At 43.0% G+C, this 13109-nt stretch overlaps 1 protein-coding gene across 6 annotated transcripts in view; it reads right to left on the bottom strand.

Annotated features, from left to right (window-relative positions):
• Nucleotides 1-12740, bottom strand: part of OSBPL1A (oxysterol binding protein like 1A) — a 225405-nt gene extending 212665 nt beyond the window's left edge. For all 6 annotated transcript variants that reach the window (XM_005587007.5, XM_045378301.3, XM_045378302.3 and 3 more), the window contains exon 1: nt 12573-12740. The gene's annotated coding sequence lies outside the window, so the exon portion shown is untranslated. The remainder of the gene's footprint in view (nt 1-12572) is intronic.
• Between the last annotated feature and the right edge of the window lie 369 nt (nt 12741-13109).

Genomic DNA, 13109 nt, shown 5'->3' with positions numbered 1-13109 from the left:
CCCAAGAGGTCAAGGCTGCAGTGAGCCAAGATCGTGCCACTGCACTCCAGGCTGTGTAACAGAGACCCTGTCTCAGAAAAAAAAAATTTTTTTTGATAAAAATATATTATAGAAGAAGCTGGGGGCAATGGCTCAGCACTTTGGGAGGCCATGGTGGGTGGACCTCGAGTCCAGGAGATAAAGATCAGCCTGGGCAACATGGTAAAACCCCATCTTTACAAAAATACAAAAATTAAGCCAGGCATGGTGGTGTGCGCCTGCAGTCTCCGCTACCTGAGAGGCTGAGGTGGGAGGATCAGGAAGTTGAGGCTGCAGTGAGCTGAGATCACGCCACTGCACTTTAGCCTGGATGAGAGTGATACCCTGTTTCAAAAAAAAAAAAAAGTAAATCAAAGAAAAAGAAAAAAAGGTTAAATAATTTATAAAACCATGAAATTGCAATATATTGTTAGGACAGATGGTACCTATATAGATTAAGCTCTCTCTATGTTTGCTATATACTGGCAGAGAAACAGAGGGAAAAGATATCAGGATGTCAACAGTGGTTACTCCTTGTGGTGAAATTATGAATGGTTTTAAATATCTTCTTTGGTTAGTTGTATTTTCCAAATTTCCTACAATATAAAGTCATTTTATAACTGGAAAATGTAAGTTATTAAAGATAAAAACCAAAAAAGCTTCATGTCTAATTAACAAGGCATTTATCACAGAGGATTTTTTTAATATATTTTCAATCATGTACATTAAACAAGGAGTGATGGTCTAGACTTGCTGGCATATTACACAAAAAGGTTTAATATTCTTTTCATGCCTTTAAAGTATGAATCAAAAAATGTTTGAAGTATCTTCAAAACATACAAGAAGTTTTTTGTAACATTTTCCTTAGGTTCTTACTATATTGGGCTTACAGAAAAAAAAGATTTAAAAATTCTCAAAGCTCTGTACAATAAAAATGAAAAGGATAAAAATAAATCTATTGGGCCAGGCGCCTTGGCTCATGCCTGTAATCCCAGCCCTTTGGGAGGCTGACGCAGGCGGATCACGAGGTCAAGAGATCAAGACGATCCTGGCCAACATGGTGAAACTCCGTCTCTACTGAAAATACAAAAATTAGCTGGGCATGGTGACCCCCGCCTGTAGTCCCAGCTACTCGGGAGGCTGAGGCAAGAGAATTGTTTGAACCCTGGAGGCGGAGGCTGCAGTGAGCTGAGATCACACCACTGCACTCCAGCCTGGTGACAGAGCAAGACTCCGTCTCAAAAAATGAATAAATAAATCTATTATCTACTTAAACAGTCCACTATAACATATAAACCACTGTAGTTACTCATAAATGCTGGGATCGAAACTAAAATTGATTCAACAAACGTTTCTTGAGTATCTACTGATGATAGGGGCTGTTACAGGCACTGGGGTACCATGATGGATAATATGGTCCCTGCCCTCCAGAACAGGGCAAACATGCAAACAACAATCACAACCTGTGGCAAGTACAGCAATGTACACGGAACAGTGGCTGCACAGAGCAGAAGGGGAGTGGTTAGCTATCTGCCAACATTAGTGATTAGATACAGAGAAAGTAAAATGTAAACTGGTACTTGAATAAGAAGTTCACCAAGATCACAGGGGTGAGCAAAGTTCCTTGGACACTAGATACATAATAGGGAGATTAACCAAGATATGGGATAGAAAATAAACAACGTGAGTGAAGATGTGACTCTATTTGGTTGTGGTGAGTTTGAGATTCCTGTGGGAAACAGAGATGAAGATGTTCAATAAGAAACTAGCAGGCTGGGCACGGTATCTCACGTCTGTAATCCCAGCACTTTGGGAGGCCAAGGTGGGCAGAGCAGTTGAGGTCAGGAGTTGGAGGCCAGCCTGGCCAACATGGTGAAACCCCATCTCCACTAAAAATACAAAAATTAGCCAGGGGTGGTGGCACATGCCTGTAGTCCTAGCTACTTGGGAGGCTGAGGCACAAGAATCATTTGAACCTGGGAGGTGGAGGTTGCAGTGAGCTGACATTGTGCCACTGCACTCCAGCCTAGGTGGCAGAGTGAGACCCTGCCTCAGAAAAAAACAAACCAATAAACAAACAAACAAAAGGGCCCGGCGTGGTGACGCACGCCTGTAATCCCAGCACTTTGGGAGGCCGAGATGGGCGGATCACCTGAGGTCAGTTGTTCCAGACCAGCCTGGCCAACATGATGAAATCCTGTCTCTACTAAAAATACAAAAAATTAGCTGGGCGTGGTGGTGGGCGCCTGTAGTCCCCGCTACTCCGAAGGCCGAGGCCGGAGAATGGCGTGAACCCGGGAGGCGGAGCTTGCAGTGAGCCAAGAATGTGCCATTGCACCATTGCACCCCAGCCTATGCGACAAGAGTGAAACTTTGTCTAGGAAAAACAAGAAGGAAGGAAGGAAGAAAAGGAAGGAAGGAAGAAAGGAAGAAAGAAAGAGAAGGTAGCTAATTAATAACAGTTTAAGTACATGAAAGCAGTTATAGGGTAGAATTTTTTTTTTTTTTTTTTTGTTGAGACAGAGTCTCGCTCTGTCGCCCAGGCTGGAGTGCAGTGGTGCAATCTCAGCTCACTGCAAGCTCCGCCTCCAGGGTTCACGCCATTCTCCTGCCTCAGCCTCCAGAGTAGCTGGGACTACAGGTACCCGCCACCAGGCCCAGCTAATTTTTTTTGTATTTTTAGTAAAGATGGGGTTTTACTGTGTTAGCCAGAATGGTCTCGATCTCCTGACCTCATGATCCGCCCGCCTCGGCCTCCCAAAGTGCTGGGATTACAGGTGTGAGCCAACCGCACCTGGCCTGTAGGTTAGAATTTAAATAGCACCTGTAGTACCAGCCAATCATGGTGAGGATGGTTAAGGGGCAGGGAGCCGGGTGAGAGCTCCTATCTGATGACTGCCAATTTCCAGAGTAAGAAAAGGGACAGATTTGTGGGTACCTGAGGAGAAGAGAGGACTCTTCCTATAAGACAGGATGGTAGGAGAGGAAAAAAATGGGTCATGGGGCCAATACAGTCATACAGATTGTTTTATTATTTTTAAGAAAGAGAAAGGAACAGAGCCAGTTAAATTTCACCAAGAAAAGGAAAAATCAACAACTCATGTTGCCCTTGTGCCTGAAGCCCACAGGTATCAGTTTCAAGACAGGCATTTGACTAAAACATATTCTTAAAGCAATCTGGACATTCTCTCACGTCCAAAGCAATTGATACTACATATTCAAAGCAATTTGACACTGCATATTCAAAGCAACTGACATTACGTGTATCAAAACTAGTCTAGCTGTGCAGCCCAACCACACTCTAAAGATTTTCTGACTATGAAACTTCAGACTTAACCAAATAAGCAATACTTAGAGGACAAATTCCAAAATGCTAACAGGCATGTTCACTGCTTTTCCCTTATAATCTTTTATAATTTTAGAAAGGAATGGCAGGGGTGGGGAGGAGACTGGCACCTTCTCTTATCAGCTCTTGGAAATGAGTGTGGTCATTTCTTCGGCTGTCCCTAGACTGTAAACTCGATTAGAACAAGTGCCTCATGTCTGTTCTGTTCCCCTATTACATCCCTAGCAAGGTGCCTAAAACATGGCTGGCAACCAAATATTAATTAACCAGATGGATGGATGAGGACTTAGTCCTTTGAAAACAAAGCAATCAGGTCTCCCTATAGGAAGGTCTACAGGCAATGCCTTACAAAAGGTAGTGACATAAAATTAACAGTTTTTTTTTTCTAATAAGCCACGGGAAATACATTTTTAAAAATATACACTGCCAGGCACAGTGGCTCACGCCTGTCTGTAATCCCAGCACTTTGGGAAGCCGAGGCAGGCAGATCACCTGAGGTCAGGAGTTCAAGACTAGCTTGGACAACATGGCGAAACCCCGTCTCTACTAAAAGTACAAAAATTAGCCAGGCGTGGTGACAGGCACCTGTAATCCCAGCTACTCAGGAGGCTGAGGCAGGAGAATCACTTGAACCTAGGAGGTGGAGGTTGCAGTGAGCCAAGATCACGCCACTGCACTCCAGTCTGGGCGACAAGAGTGAGAATCTGTTTAAAAAAAAAAAAAAATTATATCAAAAAAGGGAGAAATTGTTTAAAACACACCCCCCCCCCAAGTATTTAGGTTGATAACTACTTTCTTAATTTTATGCATTTTTAATTTGTAAACTATTTCTATTAGTTTCTGACTAAAAGTTACCTTTAGAAGAAAATTCAAAATTGATTTTTTAAAGAATCATCCAAATTCATATGTTGAACAGATTTTTTAAAAACATTCTTCCAAATCATGAGAGCTTATTCCAGAAAAGCACTTTGCCTCTGATATTTAAGCCAGAAGAAGATAAGCATTCCCAAATGCAGCTGGTCACAATGGATTGCAGCCATTTCTATCAGTGAACATGGTATTTTTCAAGACCACTTTTTAGCTCCTCTTCTCACATTCACGCAATTCCCAGCTCTGTTTTTAGATTAATGAGACTTTTCATGGCCGTAAGAATGTTTTCCAGGAAATAATTAGATGGAAAACATTTTGAGCTTCAAAAACCAAGAGACAAGAGACCATTTTTGCCTTACGTTTTCTCTCCTCCAAGGTCCACTAGGGAAAGCTAGACTTCTAATTTTTAAATTCTTTTGAGGACAGTAAATTTATATTTTGTTGCTTTATAAATATCGTAAAATTACTTAAACTGGTGACCATACTTGATAGTCTATGCCACTAAATCCCCACTTAATACAGTAGATACATTCCATGGCCCCAACAGTTCTGAGATATTGACAAAGATTTTAAAACTTACAGCTCAAAGGGCGATGACTTGTTAAATTTGGTTGGAGTCTATTATTTTATCATTTGAACAGCTTGCTACTTTTCTTTACAATTCCAGCTTAATATCTACAGAATCAGCCAGGTGCAGTGGCTCACACCTATAATCCCAACATTCTGGGAGGCCAGGGAGAGCAGATCACTTGAGGCCAGGAGTTCGAGACCACCCTGGCCAACATGGTGAAACCCCATCTTTACTAAAAAATACAAAACTTGGCTGGGTGTGGTGGTGCACGCCTGTTATCCCAGCTACTGGGGAGGCTGAGGTATAAGAATCACGTGAACCCAGGAGGCAGAGGATGCAGTGACCCAAGATCACACTACTGCAGTCCAGTCTGGGTGACAGAGTGAGGCTCTGTCTCAAACAACAACAACAACAGAACCAAGACAGAAAATTCCTGGAGAAATCAAAGATAATAAAATTCAACAATAAGAGCTAATTCACCTGGGTGCGAGAAACTGAAAATATTTAATAATGTGCCCTTTTTCAGGAATAGAGTTCTTAAAGGTATTAGAAAAGTTAAAACCCCAGACATCCAGGCTCAATTCACCTAGTCATACATATAAAAACATGCAATTGTAAATCTTAAAACATCAGAGAAGTATGGGGATGCCTCAAAAAATTAAACACAGAATTACCTATGATCCAGCAATTCTACTTCTGGGTATATACCCAAAAGAACTAAAAGCAAGGAATCAAACAGATATTTGTATTCCCATGTTCACAGCAGAAGTAACCTAAATGTCCACTGACAGATAAATGGAAAAACAAAATGTGACATACACAAGGTAATATAATTTAGCCTCTAAAAGGATGGGCGTGGTGGCTCATGCCTGTAATCCCAAGACTTTGTGAGGCCAAGGCAGGTGATCACTTGAGGTCAGGAGTTCGAGACCAGCCTGGCCAACAGACCAGGGAAACCCCATCTCTACTAAAAATACAAAAATTAGCTGGGCACGGTGGCACACGCCTGTAATCCCAGCTACTGGGGAGGCTGAAGCAGGAGAATCACTTCAACCTGGGAGACAGAGGTTGCAGTGAGCCAAGATCGCGCTACTGTACTTCAGCCTGGGCAATAGAGTGCGACTCCGTCTCAAAACAAAAAAGCCATTGAATAAAAAAAATTCAGACCCTGAATATTGTGTTTCTCATTTCCCATGCTCTTGCTCTCCAAATTTCAGCAGATTCAGGTAACTTTTTGGCCAGGTGCAGAGGCTCACCGCTGTAAGCCCAGCACTTGGGAAGTTGAGGCGGGCGGATCACCTAAGGTCAGGAGTTCGAGACCAGCCTGGTCAACATGGTGAAACCCCGTCTCTACTAAAAACACAAAAATTAGCCTAGTGTGGCAGTGTATGCCTGTAGTCCCAGCTACTGGGGAGGCTAAAGCCCAAGAATGGCTTCAGCCCGGGAAGCAGGGGTTGCAGTGAGCTGAGACCGTGCCACTGCACTCCAGCCTGGGAGACAAAGCAACACTTTGTCTCAATCAGTCAATCAGTCAATCAATGGAAGGAAATTCTGACACATGCTAGAACATGGACGAACCTGGAATACGTCATGCTAAGTGAAATAAACCCCTCACAAAAGGACAAATATTGTATGATTCCACTTAGATGAGACAGCTAAAATAGTCAAAGTCATACAGACAAAACATAGAATGGTGGTTGCCAGTGGCTGGAGAAGGGAGGAAGAAATAGGGGTATTGTTTAATGGGAACAGAGTTTCAGTTTAGGATGCAGGAAAAGGTTCTGGGGATGGACAGTGGTGATAGCTGTACTACAATGTGAATGTACACAATGCCACTGAGTAATACACAACAATGGGTAAAACAGGCCAGGTGTGATGGCTCATGCCTGTAATCCCACTGCTTTGGGAGGCTGAGGCAAGAGGATAGCCTGAGGCCAGGAGTTTAAGACTAGTCTGGGCAACACAGCAAGACCCCAGTCTCTACAAAAAAAAAATAATAATAATTACCAAGTGTCATGGTGCGTACCTATAGATCCAGCTACTTGGGAGGCTGAAGCAGGAGGACTACTTGAGCCCAGGAGTTCAAGGCTGCAGTGAGCTATGACCATGCCACTGCACTCCAGCTCTGGGCAGCAGAATGAAACTCTTTTTAAAAACAAACAAACAACAACAACAACAAAAAAACCTAAAAGGGCAAATTTGATGTTATGTACATTTTACCACACACAAAAAAAATCAGGAAGCATCTAAAATATGACTTGCACAATTGCCAAATGGCATTTGTACTTTTCTTTTTTTTTTTTTTTTTTTTTTGAGACAGGGTCTGTCACCAAGGCTGGAGTACAGTGGCACAATCTCAGCTCACTGCAACCTCCTAGGCTCAAGTGATCCTCCCACCTCAGCCTCCCAAGTAACTGGGACTACAGGCACATGCCACCATGCCCAGCTAATTTTCATATTTTTTGTAGAGTTAGGGTTTCGTTGTGTTGCTGAGGCTGGTCTCAAACTCCTGGGTTCAAGCGATCTCTCCACCTCAGCCTCCCAAAGTGCTGAGATTACAGGCATTAGCCACTGCATCCAGCCAGTATTTGTACTCTTTTTATTTTTTGAGATGGAGTTTCGCTCTTGTTCTCCAGGCTGGAGTGCAATGGCACCATCTCGGTTCACCACAACCTACACCTCCCGGGTTCAAGTATTTCTCCTGCCTCAGCCTCCTGAGTAGCTGGGATTACAGACATGTGCCACCACGCCCGGCTATTTCATATTTTTAGTAGAGATGGAGTTTCTCCATGTTGGTTAGGCTGGTCTCAAACTCCTGACTTCAGGTGATCCGCCCACCTCAGCCTCCCACAGTGCTGAGATTACAGCATGAACCACCGCACCCGGCCCTATAATCTTAATAAATACAAACGGAGACTATTCAAAAATTATTAAAAATATATGTTGTGATTAGTTTTTAAATTCTCAGATACTAATTTTATGATTGCTGTTACATTAATATTTAAAATACATTGTGTGCTAGAAATTTGAATGAGAAAAATTAAATATCTATGAACAAAAACATCCTATAAACTAAATCTTAAAAACATAAAAACCAGTACTGTGCTTCGCCTTACACTCCAAAGTAGTCAGCTGCCTTTTTTTGAAATAGGGTCTCAGTCAGTTGCCCAGGATGGAGTGCAGTGGCACGATCATGCTTCACTGCAGCCTCAAACTCCTGGACTCAAGCAATCCTCCCACCTTGGCCTCCTGAGTAGCTGGGACCACAGGTGCATGCCACCATACCCGGCTAATTTTTGTATCTTTCATAGAGGTGAGGTCTGGCAATGTTGCCCAGACTGGTCTCGCACTCCTGGCCTCAAGGAATTATCCTGTCTTGCCTTCCAATGTGCTGGAATTACAGGCATAAGCCACCTCGCCCAGCCTGTAGTTAGCTGCTTAATGGTGTGCTTTCTCCTGACACTACATTCTTTTAATACCAGCAAGGTATTAAAGATTAAAGTAACTACATAAAACATGGCAATGGCAAAAAAAAAAAAAATACATATTTGCTCTAACTATGATTAGTTGCTAGTAATCAGTAATTTCTCTGATGCACTCATATGCCTACATGTATGTATATGTGTACACATTATGCACACATGTGCAGATACACATATTATGCATACAGAAAACTCTGACATTTGTGATAACATAAATGCATTTTTTGCTTGTTTTAGAAACTGAACATTGGTAGACAAATTCATACTTAATCTAACACTCTGATCCCAGAGCTGAAGCAACTGAAAAGCCCCAAGGTGAAGTTACTTGCCAAGTGTTAACAGTAGAGTCACAGCCAGAATGTAGAAGGGGTGAAATAATGCTACGTATTTTATAAAATTCAATTCAGCTGCAAAACTTAAATTGATTCTCATTAGTGCGCCTGTGTAAGCACCGAGGAAGGTGAATCTGAATTATGGCTTGAGTGCCTCATTTTAAAAAGCTTTATTCATTAACTGAGAATACCTAAAACATGGCAATTTAAGGAAAACAGGAGCAAATTATAAAGCCTATTTTGGGAAGCACTAACCTGTATTGTTTTAAGTTAGAAGACAAAATTTTTATCACTTAATTTTTAATTCAGTGAAACTTTTTCTCTAACTTCCTCAATAAGTTTTTGTGCCCTAATAAAAAGCATTCCTCTTCCGGAGAAGAAATGATGGAGAATTGGCCAGAATTGTAATGTGTCATCTTATGGTTTGTAAAGCACTGAAATCATAAAATGTTTATGCCAAATTATTATTTACTTTATATTTGATAAATTTACATTACCTTCTTTTATTCATATCCATTCCATACCCACACTGACTTGGATGCCATGCAGACATAATAAAAAACCAACCCTATCACTGGGTATTTATTTTATCCATATTCGGTTGGAAATTTTAATGTTTGTTAAAATTAGTAAAAATTAAATAAGCTTCATAGCTTTGCTCAATGAAGTTGTTTAAAATAACTTTAGGTGCTATAGTTTTAGCTGCTTTAACAATTAAGCACTAACCCCTAGATGCACCCCTGATTTCAATTTCAACTTGACAGATTCTGAAAACTATTAACTACTGTTTCAAAACAGGGCAGGTACGAAGAGCAGAGAAGCCTACAAATTTGACAAATCAAGTTTAGTAACAAAAATCCTAGCAAGGAGGCTGATTGTTACCTTTTAATGATAAAATTCCCTAAATTTTAGAAAAATGCATTAAAATTTTCCCATTTCAATTATTTCACATTTGAAAATTAACTTTCAAACTCGATTAAACTCATGTATGATAATACTGACCATTTATGCATCATAGAAATACCTCTTTAAAGAAAAACTTTAAACACAAAGTAAAAACATGTGGTTACTTTCCATTGTCACATGATAGGAAAATATACAGTTAAAGACTGCTTTCACTATAGAGTAATTTCCTCCTTGCAGGCTGATAAATAAAAATAAAGTGAGTGACCTAGTTTATCTTCCTAGTAATAGCATTAAAACTATTTCTTATACTAGCCCACCTCAAACAGCCCCCTTAATATTGACAGTACCGACACAGCATTAGTGGCAGAGTCCAGGTGAGGAAAAACATTTCTAGAGACCAAGAACATCACATAAGATACTTATATGACACCACAATCATAAATATATATATACTATACAGAGTACACAACAGTGTCTTTTCTTAAACTTCATGAATTGTTAGTGTAAGCTGGTGACTGCAGTGCTAAAACCTGTCCTCTTTCTACGAAATTCAGAGAACTTGCTAGGTCTTCAAAAAAGTTCTGATTGCCAAAGTTCAGACTCAGCTTGGACGAACTGACAAGCTTCTGAAGGATATCAAATTTCTCACATGCACTTGATATCATATTCTCTCTTCTCCACTAAGTTATTCGTTTGGCCGATTTCTGCTTTCTGCCTACTACTTTTCTCAATGAATACATATAATGTATAAAAGCTCAGCTTCCAGTACTGTCAAGAGGTAAGAAACTGACACAGTTAACAACTTAAAAATATTATGATCAGATATACAGATGTATCTCTAAGTAAAATAAAGCCACAAGGAGAAAATTTGTAATGTATTAATATTTAACAGGCATTGCACCATGTTATTACTCAAAAAGACTGGCTATATTCTTCAACCTAATTGTTGTTGGTTCTAAAACAGTATCATTTCCCCTTGTTTTGAGGAAATGATGGGGATAATTTTTCTTTTTTTTCTTTTTTGAGAAGGAGTTTCGCTCTTGTCACCCAGGCTAGAGTGCAACGGTGCAATCTCCACTCACTGCAACCTCTGCCTCCTGACTTCAAGCGATTCTCCAGCCTCAGCCTCCCGAGTGGCTGGGATTACAGGCGCCCACCACAATGCCCGGCTAATTTTTGTATTTTTAGTAGAGACAGGGTTACACCATTTTGGCTAGGCTGCTCTGGAACTCCTGACCTCAGGTGATCTGCCCGCCTCGGCCTCCCAAAGTGCTGGGATTACAGGCATGAGCCACCGCGCCTGGCCAGGAATACTTTTATAGAAATAATACCTGTGGTTCACGCCTGTAATCCCAGCACTTTGGGAGGCTGAGGCGGGTGGATCATAAGGTCAGGAGTTCGAGACCAGCCTGACCAACATGGTAAAACCTCACCTTTACTAAAAATACAAAAAATTAGCAGGGCGTGGTGGCATGTGCCTGTAATCCCAGCTACTTGGGAGGCTGAAGCAGGAAAATCGCTTCAACCCGGGAGGCAGAGGTTGCAGTGAGCCGAGATCGTGCCATTGCACTCCAGCCTGGGCAACAGAGCCAGACTCTGTCTCAATTTAACAACAACAACAACAACAAAAACAGAGAAATCCTACCTGCCTGCTCTGAATCACTAGTCGGCTAGAATAATACGTGCAAAAATGAGCAGCCTCCAGAGAGAAGAATTAGCCACCCACCATAAATTTCTGATTCACAATGAGATATTTAGCAAGTGTCATTTTGATAAACAACCTTCACAAAATACTACACTGAGATAACAAATGTTTCAGATTAATCTACTCAATCTTTGGCAGTTAAGTCCTATTTTGACTATCTGTTGCTCAACACTAGAGAAGAGTTACACTTCCTGGGAGAAATAAAAAAGACAATAGTTAAATTTTCAGAAAGGATTGTTACTGACAGTTTTCTCCTCTTTTCCCCCAATAAACTGTAGACAAAGCCCACTTAGTGGTTTAGAATTAGGGAATTAAAAGGCGGATTTTGTTACTATGCTGTAATGAAGAATCTTCACAATTCCAGCTTGAGGGGGGTAGGGGGGTGGCTCAGAATTTACACCCATCACACTGCCGCAAAAAAATTCATTGTACCAGGGTTAGACTGCGAATACTGCTCCCCTCAGAACGAATCCGCAAATTATTTCCCAAATGCTGAGTACAGAGGTGAGGAGGTTCCAAACTCCAAATCCAGAATGCACCTACTACAGGGCAAAGACTGAAGTTTTCAGGGAAAACACAGCACGGATTTTAAAGCTGATTTAATTATATTAACTATTCAGACACCTAATAGCCACATTTGCAACATTCAAGCAATCTTATTTAAGCTAACAATATCACACTGCCCACAGTTCCATTTCACAATACCGTCTGCCTAAAAACGACAACTTGAACTGAAAACTACTACTAAATCAGGATAACCCTTTTCAGTGCCTCCTGCTAATCATTAGGGCAGCGGGATAAGTGAATTGTTCAAGTCTATTGTGCAGCTGCGCTCTCATTCAGTTTCGGAATCTCCCTTGGATATTCGTTCCTGCTTGTAGAACCGACCACGCGGTACATTGGGAAACAGTCACATGAACAATGCGTGACTTCCATTGTGCATCAATCCTCCTCTTGTTAGGAGGAAATTAAAAAGTCACGATGGACACACGAAAGTATCGAGAAGGCACGCAGCTGAAGATATGGTGGGGGATGCATGCGGCACCAGCATGGTCGTGGCACCCGAGTGGAAGTGCAACAAATGCCAACATCTTGTTACTTTTAACGCCTAACTTCCTGCAGCGCTGGAGCAGCCAGCGGCCGCCGGGAAGACGAGCTCGGCTGCAGCCCTGCGTCGCCGCGCCACGACCAGACCATTCTCTGAGACGCCCGGGACTGGAGCGCCCACCCCCAACCAGGCGCGGACAGATCTCCCGAGGGCAGCCCGGCGCAGCCCGGCGGGAACCCATCAGCGCGGGAACCAGCCTCGAACTCCAGGCGGGGACAGCCGCGAGAAACTGACCTACGCGGTCACCCGGGCTCCTAGAGCAACCGAGGCGGGGGCCACGACCGCAGGCTTCCCGTCTGCCCGCCCCACGTCGAGAAAGTGGTCGTCACCGACTCTCGCTGGCACTCCCCGAGGACGCTGGAGCCCGCGTAACGACTGTCTTCGGGGCCCGGGGCCGGGACCAGGGCGGAGCGCGAGGTGGCGCCGCCCCTCCCTGCAGCCCGCCCCTGGAATGCGCACCCTCCTGGCGAGCTGGCATCCCGCCCGACCTGTGACCGCAGCGGGGACACGCCCATTTCCCGCCCACTCCCCGCCCCTGCCTGGCCTGCCCACGCCCCCGGCCTGCTCCTGTCCCGCCTGGGCCGCCGGCGCTGGTTCCAGGTTTTGCCAACTACTAGCGAGGCGCAAGGCCTTCGCGCTCCTCCCACCACACCCCGAGGGAAGAAGGGGCAGGCCCTACCCCGAGACTACAAGGGACCGCCGTGTGAGCCAGTGGAAGACCCCCGTCCCCAGGCAAAATATAAGTCCTGGGTTAATACTCTGGAAGTTTGT

This window comes from Macaca fascicularis, chromosome 18 (assembly GCF_037993035.2).
Source record: "Macaca fascicularis isolate 582-1 chromosome 18, T2T-MFA8v1.1".
In the NCBI taxonomy this organism is placed as follows: domain Eukaryota; kingdom Metazoa; phylum Chordata; class Mammalia; order Primates; family Cercopithecidae; genus Macaca; species Macaca fascicularis.
Note: the sequence above shows the minus strand (reverse complement) of the source record. Positions and strands in the feature narration are given on the sequence as shown.